Source organism: Pteropus medius, unplaced genomic scaffold (assembly GCF_902729225.1).
Source record: "Pteropus medius unplaced genomic scaffold, Ma_sr-lr_union100, whole genome shotgun sequence".
NCBI classification, from domain to species: Eukaryota; Metazoa; Chordata; class Mammalia; order Chiroptera; family Pteropodidae; genus Pteropus; species Pteropus medius.
In genome coordinates, this window is record NW_024352785.1 from 18,999,907 (window position 1) to 19,016,049 (window position 16,143).

Genomic DNA, 16,143 nt, shown 5'->3' on the forward strand with positions numbered 1-16,143 from the left:
AATCAAGAGCTTTGTTTTAATATTAGCACTTGGAAGATAAACACTAGCAGCCTCCAACAGAGGTGATGTTCACTAGGTATCATATGACTCCAAGTGGGAGGACAGAAACACTACTCAGCTGTTGACAAGCAGAGGCGAGTAAACATTTATGCCAGAAATGTACACAGAAATGTACATTTATGCCAGAAATGAAATACAGTCCTAAATGTACACACATACTATCATAACATCATCCCTATTTCTCTACCCCAGCAGGTAAATAGACATTTTAGATTCCTCCCAGGAATATGGCATTTGTAGGATTTTAATTTGAATAGCTTTGACCAGGATACGAAAGAGGGTCTCTATACAGACAAATAAACCAAATATCTAATACTTCTTTGGGTAATTGAACAGAGCCCCACTGAACATCCTTCATGGCCAGAAACTGCCATTTGGCAAGGCTAAACTATTACCAGCATCTCTGTTCTTGTCAGCATGTTCTACTCTGCTAATGTCTGGTATACAATGGTTTTCTTCTGACCTGGGAGAATATTACTAAATATTATGAATGACTTGATATCCTACATTCATTTTGACAAATGAAATACAGTCCTAAAGGGAAGAATGGGCCTTTTGCAGTTCCATCTTCTGAGCCATTACTGAAGCACAGCATACAGAATCCTAATTGCCTCTCTTTTCCCTTTGCTAGAAATGGCACATAAATTGCCAATTTCCCTTCTAAAATTCATAAGTAATCCAACAATTAAAATGTGTCTGTGCTTGGAAAGTGTTAAGAGTCTTGTTGCTCAGTTAGTTTTTTGTGTTTTGTTTTTCTTCAAAGCTAAACTATGTATTTTTAAACAGCGTTAACATTAGAGGAGATTTTTGTTAGTTTGCTTTGATTCTTTGCCTTTGATTCTTTGAATACTCAGTTGAACCCTGGTCAGGATATCTTAGTTTGTTTGGCAAAGGCCACATTATGATTGTCTCAGCATAGGTAACAAGTTACAGTCAATGAATTTCATCATGAATTGTACCCATCTCAATTACTTTTGAGATGTGATATATTAACAACTGTTCCTTTTTCAAACCACATTAAATGGATTGTGAGTGAATGCTAAACCACCTAATACATGACTAAGTGAATGAGGAAATATACCACTGAAAAGAGGTTAAAGAACAGAGAGATTTTTCTAGAATTTATAAATACTGGTAAGATTCTTTGGTGGGAAGTATTAAAATATCAAGTTACAGGAACCTCAATTTGGCCAAGAATCTTCCCCTCGCTGCAGCCTCAGAAGAACAAAGGAGAGATACCTAATTCTCATGAGTGATGTTCTGCATTTCTCATTTGATTTGAATGAAATCATAGGTAGTTTTTTTCAACCCGGTCTTCACTTTTGCCAGAGATCTTAAAATGGAAGAAAATCACAATACAAGTCAAGAAAAAGGAAAAATATTTGAATAATTATTTCCCATTGTATAAGTTGCATAAGTTGTAGAATAGATTCTATTTTTATAATAAATACCATATAACATAAAATGACTGGAAGAGAAATTACCAAGTGTCTCGGAAGCTCATTTCAGAAAATTTTAAATGAGATGAAGCTCTTTGAAATCTCTCCTAATATATCTCTCAGAACTAAAAGAACTATAACTGTTTTAGGCCTGCCCTTCTGACCCCACTTTCCTTCTAGGGAGTCAACAGAATTCAATAATCAGATGCTTCAAAGGATGCTGGAAGGCATGACATAATTCCAAGGCACGGTTAATGGAGCTGCTGCTGGAGAGAGGCAGAAACCATAGGTGCATCTTTGTCAAATCTAGGTCTGACTCAAAAGCAGAGGAAAACCATACAAGCATTAAGCCAAGAAGACGACTGAATGTTTGGTCTTTCTGTAGAGACAGTGGTAGGGTTATTAGACTTCCACATCATCTCAGGCAAGTTTTTGGATTTCCTCTATCATAAATACCCTTCTGAGACTCTCAGAGTAGCAAACACTCAAGGACAAGTAGCTGTGAAAAAATGAGGTTTAATTAGGGACCCAGGAGGTGGTGAAGATTTAGTATTATGCAATCAAATTAAATATTCCTCTGCAGCTTTTTGTTTTCTTAACAACTTAGCAAAGTTACTCAGAACATAATAAATCCAATGAAGAATAAAACCAAGTGATTAAATCAAAGTGGCAAACTCTATGACCTTTTCAGAGGGTACTTAGTTTTCCATTTCTGCCTGAATCCTTTCCAAAAAGGACTAACTTCAGAAATAATGTGGAAAATTATTTTATCCAGTGTGTAAAATTCAGAGTTTTGTCAGAAGAATCAAATTGTGCCTTTATGTCTGAAGATTTAGTGTATATTATTGCAGTGAATTCTTAGCCTTTAAAAGTTTTAAGTGTCCACTGTAGAATAACTAGGAAAGCTCTGGAAAGGCTTCTGGCTTCATCCATAAATTTGTTTATTCACTCATTCACTCATTCGCTCATTCACTCACTCATACTATATTCTAGGCACCATGCTAGGCACTAGTGATACCATGTTGTTGGTGTCACTGACTGCCTTCGTCCTCCAAAGCTTATTAGTCTAGTGAGGAGGAAACATATGCTACCAAATGATGACTATATTATAAACTTCTCTAAGGAATATGATGCTGTGACAGGAGACCTCAACAAATCTGGGCACTAATGGAAGGTTTTCTTGAAGAAGAAAAATTTAAGCTGAGTTCTGGAGGTTGAGTAGGAAGAGTTCACCATGTGAAGAGTAGAGAAGAATATTCTAGGTAGAAGGAACGACGTATACAAAAGCTTTGGGCAGGAGAGAGCATGGTGTTTTGTTAAAAATAAAGAAAACCCAATGTGATTGGAAGCAGCAACAACTCTAAAAATGTCTGGATCGTGGTTTCTAAATATCATTTTTCACCAGGACTCTCTAGAAAAATGGCCAATTCCAGAGCTGGAGAAAGGAGAAAGTATAAGATGAGCCCAGGACATCTTGCCGCGTCACAAAGTCAGGAGGTGCTCAAAGAATAGAGGGGACTTGTCACAATAACAATGAAGTAAAGCCAGCATTATGAAGTTCCCTTTGACCAAAGTTTGGGCAATTTGAATATCAAAATAAATAATGATAACAGCACATTACAAAACACCAAATAAAATAAGAAAAAACGAGTCCATACTGACATAATTATTATGCATGAATAAGTTTAAAGTTTGGTAAGGAATGAGATATTTACAGTCTCAAATTATCTTCCTATTTAACAAAATATTTGTTAAATACAAAGAGAAAAAGAATACTTTACAATGGAGAACTTTGGCAGATACCACCTAAAGTGATCAAAGTCAGCAGCATTAGTAATCATAAAAATTGAAAATGCTATTAATAATCAATAAGTAGAACACAATATCATATCTCTAATAGTCTTGCCAGAGTACATGATGATCAAGAAGGAAAACCAGACCAATCAAAATTGAGGGACATTATCCAAAATAATTGGCCTGTAATCTTCAAATTTCAAGATGATGAAAGCCAAGGAAAGAATGAGAAGTTGTTCCAAATCAAATGAGATTAAAGAGAGGTGACAACTAAACACAATATATAACTCCAACCTGGATCTTTGGTTATAAAGGAAATTATTTGGATACTTTGTGAAAATTGAATGGGATCTGAGAGATGAGTTGATGTGAATTTTCCGATTGTGATGATTGTAAGTGTGTAGGGAAATGCCCTTGTTTATAAGAAATTAGCTAAAGTATTTGGGGGTCATAGGCACCATCTCAGCAATATATGCATCCACATGGTTAAGAAAAAACAAGTTTTTTGTACTATACTTCCAATTTTTCTACAATTTTGACACTGTTTCAAAATAAAAAAATAATAATCAATTAATTAAAAAAGAGGGAAAAAGCCAACATGGCTAGAAACCTTGGCCCTCAATTTCATCATCTGGACAATAAGGAGGTCGTTGAAATCCATGGACCTCAGTTCCAGTTACACGGCAGTGTGCTAACTAGTTCCCAGGAATGACATGCAAATGAAAAAGGGTGTGTATTAGTTTTCTATTGCTGTATAACCAATCAACCACAAACTTGGTAGCTTAAAACAATACCCATTTATTATCTCACACTTCTGAAATCTAGAAGTCTGATGGCATGACTGAGTTCTCTACTGAAGGCTGAAATCAAGGTGGCAACTCTGCATTCTCATCTGGAGCTGGGGTCTTCTCTTCCAAACTCACTCCTGTATGATTGGCCAAATTCAGCTCCTTGAGGCTGTAGAACTAAAATGCCTGTTTTCTTGCTGGGAACTGCTGTCAGCTCTTAGAGAACACTCTTGGGTCCTTGCGCTGTGGTCCCCTTCCATTTCTGCAGTAGAGTCTTCCTCATGTGGAGTACCTGTCACATTTTGAATCTCTCTGACCTTCTCTTTTGCTATCACTTAGGAAAAACACTTCGCTTTTAAAGGATTCGTGCTGATTAGGTTAGGCCACCCACATCATTTTTCTACCTTGAGGTCAATTTATTAGTAACCTTAACTACATCTGCAAAATCCCTTTTGCCATATAATATAACACAATCAGGGACAAAGACTGTGGGGGCCATCTTAGAATTCTGCCTGCCCTAGGATGGAAGAGAGTAGTGCTTTGGAGCCCGTTGTCAAATAATACATGTAAAGGAGGGAAAGTAAAAATGTGTTTCTCTATTTATGAATTGGAGGTTGAGGAATTCTGGATTATGATCTTTGAGACATCTTCAGCAGTGACATTCTTCGATTCGTTGTTATGAGGTGGTAAGAACAGGCACAGTGTGTTTCCGATTTACTATTTCATTCCCAGTACTTTGTTTAATGCCTGGTACATAGTAGATACTAAAAAAGGTTGAGAGTGTGAAGAATAAATGACGAGTGAACAAATAGCTGTGACAACCAAAGATTTATTTTCTTATTTAACCAATCAAAATCTTCAGTGCTGGTCCTTCAGTGAGTTATCCTTCCAGAATAGCCAGGTTAAGGAAAACCTGACAGTTAATTTCTAAGTTCCCTTTTTGATTGATGGTATTTGTGTGTATAAAGAATTTCAGAGTTGTTTTTTTTTTTAAGTAAATATAATTTGCCAAGAAACTTGAAACATATTCATTTATCAATAGAAGCAGCTGATACATTTGGAATGAAAGGATCTTAAGATGCTATGTGGTTTCAGTTAACATATGACAAAAGCTTAAAACATTCCCATATAGGTGTACAGGAGGAGGTTGTAATAAATATCATTTTGGAAATAGTTTTATCGCTTTTTGTCATTATAAAATGTGAATATGCTCAAAGTAAAAAAGAAAAAAGAAAAATACAGAAGAGTATGAAAAAGAAAATAAAGATCATCTATAATTCCACAACTCAAGATGATCACTATTAATAATTTGGTAGATATCCTTTCAGATTTTTTCCTCTGCAACCATGGACAACAACATATTAGCACACACACATATAGTTCAACATAGGTAATTGTACATAGAGTTTATATAATCTGCCTTTTTTGTTTAAAAATATATCATAGACCTAGTACCATGGTTATAAATTACATCATTTTTAACATCTATAATGTATTTTATTATGTGGTTGTTTTATTTAGCCAATCCTTCCTGAGAGACTCTTAAATTTTTCTAGATGTATACATATCACTGCAATAAACATCTTGGCACATAAATCTTTGTACATTGGCTTAATCATTTCTGTAAAATAAGTACCTAGAAATACTATTGATTAGTTAAAAGGTATGCAAATATTGTCGTTACCAGATTGCCCTCAGAAATGTTTAACCCCACAAGCAGATTATAAAATATCTGTTTATCCTTACCAACAATGGATATTATCAATTAAATATTTAATCTTTTCCAACTTGACACATAAAAATGATTTATTCTTTTACCTTGAATTTCTTTTTTATATAGCTACTTTACATCTTTTTATTTTTGAGTTTTAAAAAGTATTTTAAGATGAAATTGTTAAAATGGCTCTTAGGCATTATTTTTTCTCATTCTTTGCCAAAAAGTATATTTTTTACCTCTTGTAAATATTTAAGTCATCTAAATAATTTTTGAAATGCATTAGTATGATAGGCAGCCTCTGGGATGGCACCCAATGATCCCAGCCACCTGGTATCCACAACCTTCTGAAATCTCCTCCCCTTGAGTGTGAAATGGCCTTATGACTTCCTTCTTTGTCCTGTCAATAGAATATGGCAGAGGCAATGGGATGTTACTTCTGTTATTAGGTTCTTGTGAGCAGATTCTCTTTATTGTTTCTTGGCTGCATGATTTGATGAAGAAAGCTGTCGTGTTAGAGAGACTTGCCTGATAAAGAACCAAGGGTAGACTTTGGCCCAGAGCCAGCAAGGAACTGATGTTTTCAGTCCAATAGCCCAAGAGGAAGTGAATTCTACCAACAACCACCTTGTGGGCTTGGGAGCAGATCTTTTCCCAACTGTGCTTTTAGATGAGACCCTTGGCCTGGGCGACACCTTGATTACAGACTTAGCTGTACCCATTCCTTTGTACTATAGTCTCACAATGAGATTCTCTCTGCGGCATATTCTATCTCCATAGTTTACAATGTGGACTTTCCAATGTGCAGAATGTAACTTTAACATATTATATCTGAGAGTATAGAGATCAAATATTGATTTTGAAATTCCTATATAATATATACGATATGGCAATATGAGGATTTTATTATAGTCAAAAGAAAATTTGTTCTCAGGGTTGTTTACTTTTGACAAAGAAAGTTGATGACAGCTCTTGTAGTTTGCTTGTTATTTTAAAGAACTTATTGGATACCTGCTCAATGTTTAACTTTTCAGCTGGCACTGGGATTCTTAAGGACTCTCTCTGCTTTGGTTTTACAATAAATATTGGAAATTCTACACCAATTTATTTACATGCACTTGTATTTATTTGGATTTGAGCATCTACACATATATATCCATACTTGTCTCTAATATTTGTTTTTGAAAAGTTGTGAGGGAATAAGATAAGAGGGAAGGTGAATCATACTCACTTCTCCAGTTTCCAGAAGTATACATGTACTGTGATTGTCAGGCCTCTGATGAAATAGTCAGTGGATGAATTTGAGTACTCTACTTCATGACCTACAACATCCACAATAATAATTTTGAGTGCTAGTGGGTTGTAGGAAATGCATTAGAGCATAGTGGAGAAGAGTATGGATTTTAGTTCCAAAAAGACATATGGTATATTGGAATTTCAGACCCTGTACTTATTAGCTGCAAGTCTTGGTTTCTTCATATGGGAAGGGGCAATAATCTTAACAATTGTCACCACAGAGTTTTAAGAGTTAAAATGAAATAATATACATAGAATAATTCTGGCTAATTTTAAGAACTCAATGAGTAGTAGTTCTGTTTACAGTGCTATTTTTCGTGTACCCTTAAATTATGTGTAAAATGAAAGTGTAATACTGAGTTCATTCATCCTCATAATCAACATACAAACATTTGCCTCATTTTATAGCAATATTTTTCTCTTATATGGGTTACTTTTTCTCTCATATAGGTTACTTTCTTTGCAAAACAAACTAAATCAGTATTTTGTAAATCAAATTATATTTGATAATGAGGGGTGGACAAACACAATTTTTAAACTTTGTTTAAACATACAATCTTTTGGAAATCCGATGGCAGCTATGTACCTTCTTTCTGGCCAAATGCACATTACAAAATTTTGTGTATAATTAAAGGGGCACATGGACCACCTCCAAAAAAGTTGAGATGTTTAATGATGTGAATAAATGTTCAGTATTGCCAAAAAAACAATCCTTAATCTATCTGTTGAATGAATTCGAATGTTCATATAGTGGCTTTTAATGAAGTTACCTTATATAGATTATTAATGTTTAATGTGGTCCGAAACATACTCATTGCTACAATATTCACTAGTTAAAGTTATTTTTAACCCAAGCTTATTAACTATGCTGTACTAGCAGTTTCATATCCAGTGAACAGTCACTGTTATACCATTAATATTAGTGTCAGGTTGTAATACCAAATTACACGATCTGATTAACGCTATTCTTCCATGCTTTTTCTGTACCAAAGAACCAGCAAACACAATGATCTTGTTTTTCAACAAAACAGTTTTTTAACTTTATACTTTCAATAAATATATTTTAAAAATTTATATCAAGTACTTATTTTTCTAACATAGCAATATCTAATGAGAGTAATTGAATATTTGAATCTTAAAAGCAGTCAGTAGGTGATGAGTTTACCAGTAATTTCTTGGCTTTTTTCCCACATTCAATATCATATTAAAGTTAATGTGATTCCAGTGTTTCAATATTTGAAAATAACGGATAATTAATAAACTCTGAAGACTTCTTTGCCAGCAAAATTTTATATTTCTGCTAATAAAAGCAAATCACAATTACCTTTTCTGAATATATGTTTAAAGATATGTTTGAAAGGTATGTAAAACCTTGAAGAAATATAGTTTAGCTATTAGACAGTCTTTAACATTTCATTTCTGAAGTTGTAAATTAACCAGGGAAACTACTTACTTTGAGGAGAGGTTGTTGACCTGGAATAACCTGTTACTATCTCATTTGTGAGTTCCATCACTTCAATTAATGGAGTCTGATTGTTTGCTTTATTCTATTTTTTTTTTTTTGTAAACTGTGAAATTTTGATAATCCATAAAACTTTAATGTGAGATTTGTGGTGTTTTTTGTTTTAAATGTAATTAGGCAAATCAAGAGGCAAATGAAAGCAGTGCCTATAATAGTAGTGAGAAACAACCTTCAGTGGCAGGAATTTTGTTTCGTTGCTGATCTGTTGCATCTGCTGTGTGTGAAATGGCAGAAGGATTATTCAGGAAATTCAATATACCCACAGAGAGAAGCCAAACATGACAGCTTATTTTGGGAACCATTCTATCATGAGGATACATTTGTTCTTGGAGCAGCCTCAGAAAGCCTCCCTTTTATCGAACTGTGTCTTGATTAAAGGGACAGCTGATTTCTGCTACACAGAGAATGGTTTTCTCTTGACAGCGATGTCTTATTATAGTCGATGTATTTCTTCTTGTAAGGAAAATATTTTATTGTTAAATATTTGATTATTGCCTATTTTCAGCAGCACAGGTTGAAAGATAGTTCTGGGAAGGCCGGGCACAGTCATCTGATAAATTACAAAGTGTAAATTCTTATAAAAATATATATGGCATTTTTATCTTGTAAATGTGCTTCTGAAGAAGGAAGCATGACAATGTAACTATTAGTTCTTTGTTTTTTTTTATTTGTAATCTTTATATTTGTAGTATAGTTCACTAAAATTTATTTAGTAACAAAAATTTAGAAATCAATTCAGAAGCTTTTGTGTTATCAGAGCATTGAGATGAAAGCAAATAATAGTATATTCATTGTAGTTAAAAATTAAGAGTTTCATTTCTTAAGGCAATCAATAATACTTTTTTATTTTTCATACACTTGAATTTTCTTTCCTATACCTGTAATTCCTACCCAATCTTGGGATTTTCTGACTAGCTAATGCAAGTCAAGATGGCCAAAACATTCCTTTGTAAATGATAAGTAACAAATGTGATATATTGAAAATGGGGAGGTAGCTCTATCTTACCGGTTTCTGGGATTTCATACTCTTCCCCAATTGCTTTCACATTCTGCAAGCATCTCACAAACCTTCTCACATAATAAATAATAACCAATGTCTTACAAGCACAGGAATAATTAATTCACTCATTGAGGTATTTTTTTCCCTGTATGACATAGGGTTGTTATTCCTAATTAACATTAAGAACACTGACAAAACTGTTTGCCCCTTTGAGATGGTCTATTTAAAACTTTTTTCTGTGCTTTTGACCTGCTATACATTAAACCTCTCTAAGATCAAACTTCTCTTTTGTTAGATTGTAGTTAACAATTCTTTTCTTCTTTAAAATTAAAACAACAAATATAATGTTTCTCAATACTTTTTAGTTGTTTTAGATTAACTGATTTTTGAATAATTTCCATATATTGTCTGTGAAGCAAATGCCATCCTGTGCTGTAATGGGCAGTTCTAAGAAGAATCGTTTGTCCACCATGCTGATAGTTCACAATGATTAATACTTCTAGAATGGTGCACAAAATGTTCCCTGCACTGAATAAGCACAGATGGTGCTGAGTGTCTTTGCTGCTTGTTATTTACTTTCAACCCACATTCATGTCAAGCTCCAAAGTGTTGTCTTCTTGGTGAAGGATGATGATGATGATGTGACCTACAGGTTAAAGATGTGACTTGTCAGTCGTGTTCAGACTCTGGTATTTGGAGTTGAGAACTCTTTCTTGCTACTCTGTGGTCTGGTATTAGCACTTTTGTAAGAGAAAGAGATGTATTTAATTACATCTCTGTTCTCTTCTGACTTTATTCCAATTCTGAATTCTGACCTCTCCTTCAATGTTCTGTATACTTCAGGAAGGGCATAGAAACCTCTCAAAATCCTTGTCCATCTGTGCAAGCAACACATACACAACATGCATTTAGTGCTTAGTAGAGTGTCCGGCACAGAGTAAATATTCAATCAAGGGAATAAATTCAATGAATTATTGAAAAAAATAGAAGAATAACTAATGAAATTAATTACATTGAAATATGAAAAAGGTTTCAGTGAATTTTTGAGCTGATCGAGATATTTTGTTGCTGGTTCTACGAAGGTAAAGATGAAGGTTCATCATTTTTGGGGATAGAGAGATTAAAATAGATGTCTTTTCTAAGTTAAACACATCATTAGACACAAAAATTTCAAAATAATTTTTAAGCTATAGCTACAGGTGATTGGTAATTTCATGAATATAATAAGATTAGTGAGTACAAAGTATTTTAAATAGAAATATCATATTCTGAAAACAAATTACATATAAACCACTAGATAGTTACTGTTTATTAACTTCATAGTTTTGTCTAACATGGTGATTCTCACATTATTTCAGATCAAAATTTTAAGTGTTCATCTCACTCTGTCTTTAACTTTTTGTTTCCCTTGCTGGTATATACCTCATTAAGAAAGAATAAAAATTAAAAAATAGAGAAATAATGACCTTTAAGGTTATAATAGTAAATTAATCTTATTGAATATTTTCCTAGTCTAGATAATATGAAAAAATATGTAAAACACTTATATGGCAATAGCCTATGTAAGTAAGATATGTTCATTACTATTTCTATCATAAAATAATCAAATAAGAAATACATGTGAATTATGTACAGATTATATGCAAATGTATGCCTGCACTGGGTAGTGTTAGAGCCTCCTAAATGTATTTCATCCTTCTCCACTATGTAATAGCCATGGAATTTGAATGGAATTAATGCCACCATCTCCCCAACCCCCCTCTTCCTCTCCACCTCCTCCAGTTCTAAGGGTAGGTTTTGATGGATCCTTTCCCATCGCTGTGGCAGCCTGACCCTGCCTGGCCATTTTCTGCTTGAACAAGTTAGTTCCTGACTACCCCCCTCCCCCGCTCCCCTCTCCAGTACTCTCCAGCTTGGCAACCAATCAATGTTCTCCTTATGTTTTCCTTCCTTATACGGAATATCTGTAGCTGTGTAGGAATGCAGAAGTACAAGACTATATAAAACTGCCTGCCATGTTACAACTGGGGCTAACCCTTTGGATGAGAATCCGTTGAACCAGTGCCGGCATCAATAAACACTGCTTCCTGCTTAGAGCATCAGTGTCCCGACTCTCTGAGAATCCTGCAACATTGCCACAGTAGGTGGTTTGGGTGTGGGTATATATTTCAGATTTAAGTCAATCAATATTTCTCCAGCTGTCATGATCCAGCTATTTTGGATCACTCAATTAGAACAAAACATAGGAGTTTTGTTCTGAGGTTATAGAAGGCAACCTTCTCTTTCTATTACTAGCCATGAAGAAAGTCACCTGCAGTATCAGTTACTACTGGCAGCCATTCTATGCCCACGAGGAAAGAAAGTCTTCCGAAGAAACCAACACTGTTGAAAGCAGAATGGCAAGATGGAAAGATACTGTGTGCTAACAACATTGTTAATTAACTTTGAAGAACCTTTAACTTCTGGACCTTGCAATCACATGAGTCAGCAAATTCCCTTCTAAATTAACTACTGTGAATTGCTTTTTCTGTTATTTGTAACTGAAAGTATCCTTCACAGTAAAATATCCATCAAAATATGTCCATTCATTTGACTGTGAGCCATGAGAAAATCCTAGTGGAGAAGATGACCTTTCTGAGAAATGGCTTCTTAGGGTTCCCTACCATCACCTTGTTTGGTTTTACTTATTTGAGACTAGATTCTTTAGTGGAATAATAAAATATTATTAAAGAAATGAAAATATAATATTTGGATAAATTATATTTAATTTTATAGCTAACAAATCTCTAAGAAATTTTAAGAGACATAATTAGAGACATAAAGGGCATAGATTCTAGGGCCTAGATTAGCAAAGTATTAGAAAAACATGAAGAATATTTTAAAATATATTAACAACAGAAACAACCTGAAAGAGAAATTTCTCGGTAAGTGTACCAGTCTAACACATTGTTTTGGAACCGTGACTGTTTTGAACTACTCCTATGTCCAAATTCTTGCGATAACCACATACATAATAATAAATGTTATTAAATGAATGAATGATTTACTCTCAAGAGGTGAATAATTATAAAAGAATGGTAAATCAATCATAGGAGAAACAAATAAGTACTCAACAAGATAGTGTTAACATTTTAAGAAAAGCAATGAATATAAGCAAATGAATGAATGAGGATTGTGCTGTAAGTTGAATAATTGGGTTTCCTGGGTAAAAATTAATAATAATATGAAAAATATAAGTGCATGAATTAGGCTTTTATTGGTTGGAAACAGTAGAAACCAATTCTGGCTAAGAAAAGAAAAAGATAATTCATTGGCAGTATTTTGGGGCTCATGAAATTGGCAGAGCTGCAGTTAGGGTTAGGAATTTGCAGAAACCAAGGTCATTTTGAAGACTAAGAAGCAGGACACATAATGGAAAATTCAGATCAGGGTGAGGCTATTGGAGGGAGGCGACAAGGAAAAGTTTGGTGGTGACTCGAATGAAAGTTATTTCAGTGAAGACTGAATATTTGTTTGGAGAGGACTGAAGAGAAATTGGGAAAAGCAACTCTTTTGATGAATTTTTCTGTGAAAGGGAGCACAGAAAGACATTAGGCCCAGAGATGATTCTCTTTTATTACTGCTACTTAGTGTGTTTCTGTAATGATAGGACTGAACCACTGGCTAGAACATTTCTCTGCAAGGGTCCCTAGGCTGGTTCTTTCTCATCTTTCATGTCTTAGTTCTATGTTACCTCCCATTTCTAGTTTTATATCCTTATTGTATTTTCTCTACAGTACTCATCCTTGCCTGAAATTATCTCCTGTATTTGTTTGATTACCTCCATCAACTAAAGCATGAAATTAAAAGAGCAGCGACTTTGTCTTGCTTACCACTGTTTCACTAGCAACTAGAAAAGTGGCTGTCATGTAGTAGAGGTTCAATAAGTATTTGTGAAATAAAGAAATAAGCAAATGGATAACTAGAACTTTGACTGTTTCATTCACTCTTTTTTCACTTGTTTGAGATCAAAAGTCCCAGGATCCCACTGCTGAACAGCCAAATTGAGATGCTATGCAGTCCTTTGTCTGGACAGGGCTGTCCTCTCTTGGGTTATATGGTGCGGGCTGAGCACATGAATTTATTTTCCCTTCAAAACCAATTATGAGCGGGGAGGCAATTCCCAGAGGGAAATCAGAGATTATGCTCACTGCAGTATAGAACTGTAAGGAAGAAGAAGGAATGTTTACTTCCTGCTTTAAAAATGCCGTAAATGAAAAGTTTACATTCCTGCTCATTGATTAACAGCTTTCAACTTTATTCCTATGTTTCCTGAGGAAAGACTTCAGAATCAAGAGGTAGGCAAGTCTCTCGGCACACACAGATAAACATCCCCCTCCATTAAAACAGGCTGGAAGCCTGGAGATAATTAGACCCACTGTGTCAAGCAATCAGCATCACAGGGAAGAGGTCACAAAAAAACAATGACAAGAGAGCTGGCTAATTCTTGAGAGAAATGAAAGAAAAGCCTTGCAATCAGTTGAAAGATGTTTTGTTTGTTGTGGTTCATGGATTGATCTGTACTTATTTGTGTGATGTTACTTTAGTTTCTCACCTTCACCTCCTCTCCTAGCACAGACACACCCAGACTCTCGCACATAGTCACAGTCACCTCGTGTCCCTCACAATAAGAGCATAGTGAACTTTGTTAGGTCAACCCTGTGAAAAGCAGTCACTTGTCTACAGGGGTGTGTACCCCCATAAGAGGAATACCTACGAGGTCCTTCTGCTTGCTTTTGTTTATTTATTCTTTTCAATGCTCGGGATATGTTTAGTTAGAAAAGTCATTTGGAAACCCAAGACCTGCTTCATTTACTCTTTTTCAATAGAACATTTATGGCTACTAGAATGATAGTACGATCAATTCCATGAGAATAGGGGCAGCATCGAATTCACTCACGCCGAGCAGTTTGCCTAGTACTCAGTAGGTTTTCAATAAGTATTTGGTAAGTAACTGAATAAACAATTAAGAGTGAGTGGACCGATGAAGGCCAAAGGGCTACTTCCCAAGTAGGGACTCTAAAGACCTCCACGGGGACTTCCTCTCCTCTCCTCTCCTCTCCTCAGCCACACCACTTCATTGTAAACGTACTATCTGTGTTCTGTCTTGCTCGTTCCTCATTGCTGTTTCTTCTTCTACTCTCCTTTCTGGTATTGCTGATACTCAGTCATCTAAGTTTGATAAGGCATTCTGATTGGCCTTGGCAGGAGAGCACATAAAGTAAGCATGCTTCTTAAAATTCCTTGTTATCTGCATATATGTGATTTCTGATTCTAAGAAAAGATGCATTTTTGACAGACTTCAAGGTAAGTTTTCAAATAGTGCATAGTAGTCTACAAGAGCCCCAATGAGCATGCAGTATTTTTTTAAGTTTAAAACTTTGTTAATGGTGGAAATGCCAATAATTTATATGTATAAATGTCTAGAACTTTTGTTACATCACCCCTTGTTTTCATTAGATTTAAAGGGGAATATTGTAGTTTTTCTTAAAATCCAGTTTGAGTTTTTAAAATAAGACCATTTTCAATGATTTTCATTCATAAGTACTTTTCCTTAGCTTAATCATAAAAGAACATTATCATTAATTTCATTATTTAGCCTGCTCAGTCAAGAATTCTGTAGACCAATACGTCTTCGATAAACCTGCTAATTACTTTACCACCTTCTTCCGTAATCCTTCCCCCCACAGGACTCATTTAAGGGATAGAAAAAGTCACTCTGTTTTTCAGGGACTTTTTGTACCAGACATATCTCCCCACTTGTTTTTGATTAGTAAAATGTAAGATAAGATTAATAACTTTTATAAAGAATTAGTGCCTATACTGCCTTTCACCAGCCATTATTGAGATGACCTTCCTTTCATAAATTGTTATAAACCAAATACATGGTGAACATCTGCACATTCCTCTAAAATGTACTAAAAAATAATCTACTCTGTGGGTTTTGTAACCCATTTCTTGTTTGCCCGGAGAATACTTGCCGGTGGCATTTGTGGCTCCAGTGTTTACCCCGAGATGACTCATGGATTACGGTCCTAACCTGACCAACAAAGTTTGCCACAAAATATCTCGCTTTTATTATTATTTTCACATCACTCTAGTATATTGATAGTCTTTGGAAACAAATGACATAATTCTATATATAGCATTCTGTTTCTACTAGTGGTATTTCCATTTACAAAATATAGTAATTCTTGATTGCTGAAAATGTTGAATCCTAGAAAACAGCATTCCTACACATGATGTTAATTAATGTCATTCTTGAATAGCTGTTAGCTGAAGATTCATTTGATTAATCCAATTTGTGAATATATTTCTGTTACATTAGGATTAGAGACAAGTTCTGTTTAGAAATATCTCCAAGAACAGTTTTTATATTTTATTTTCACATTGAAAACCAGTCAGATTTGCTTCAGCCTCAAAGAGCGTGTTTATGTAAAATTAACGCTGGCAGTGTGCTGCGCTTTTTTTTTTTCTAAATAGGAAATAGG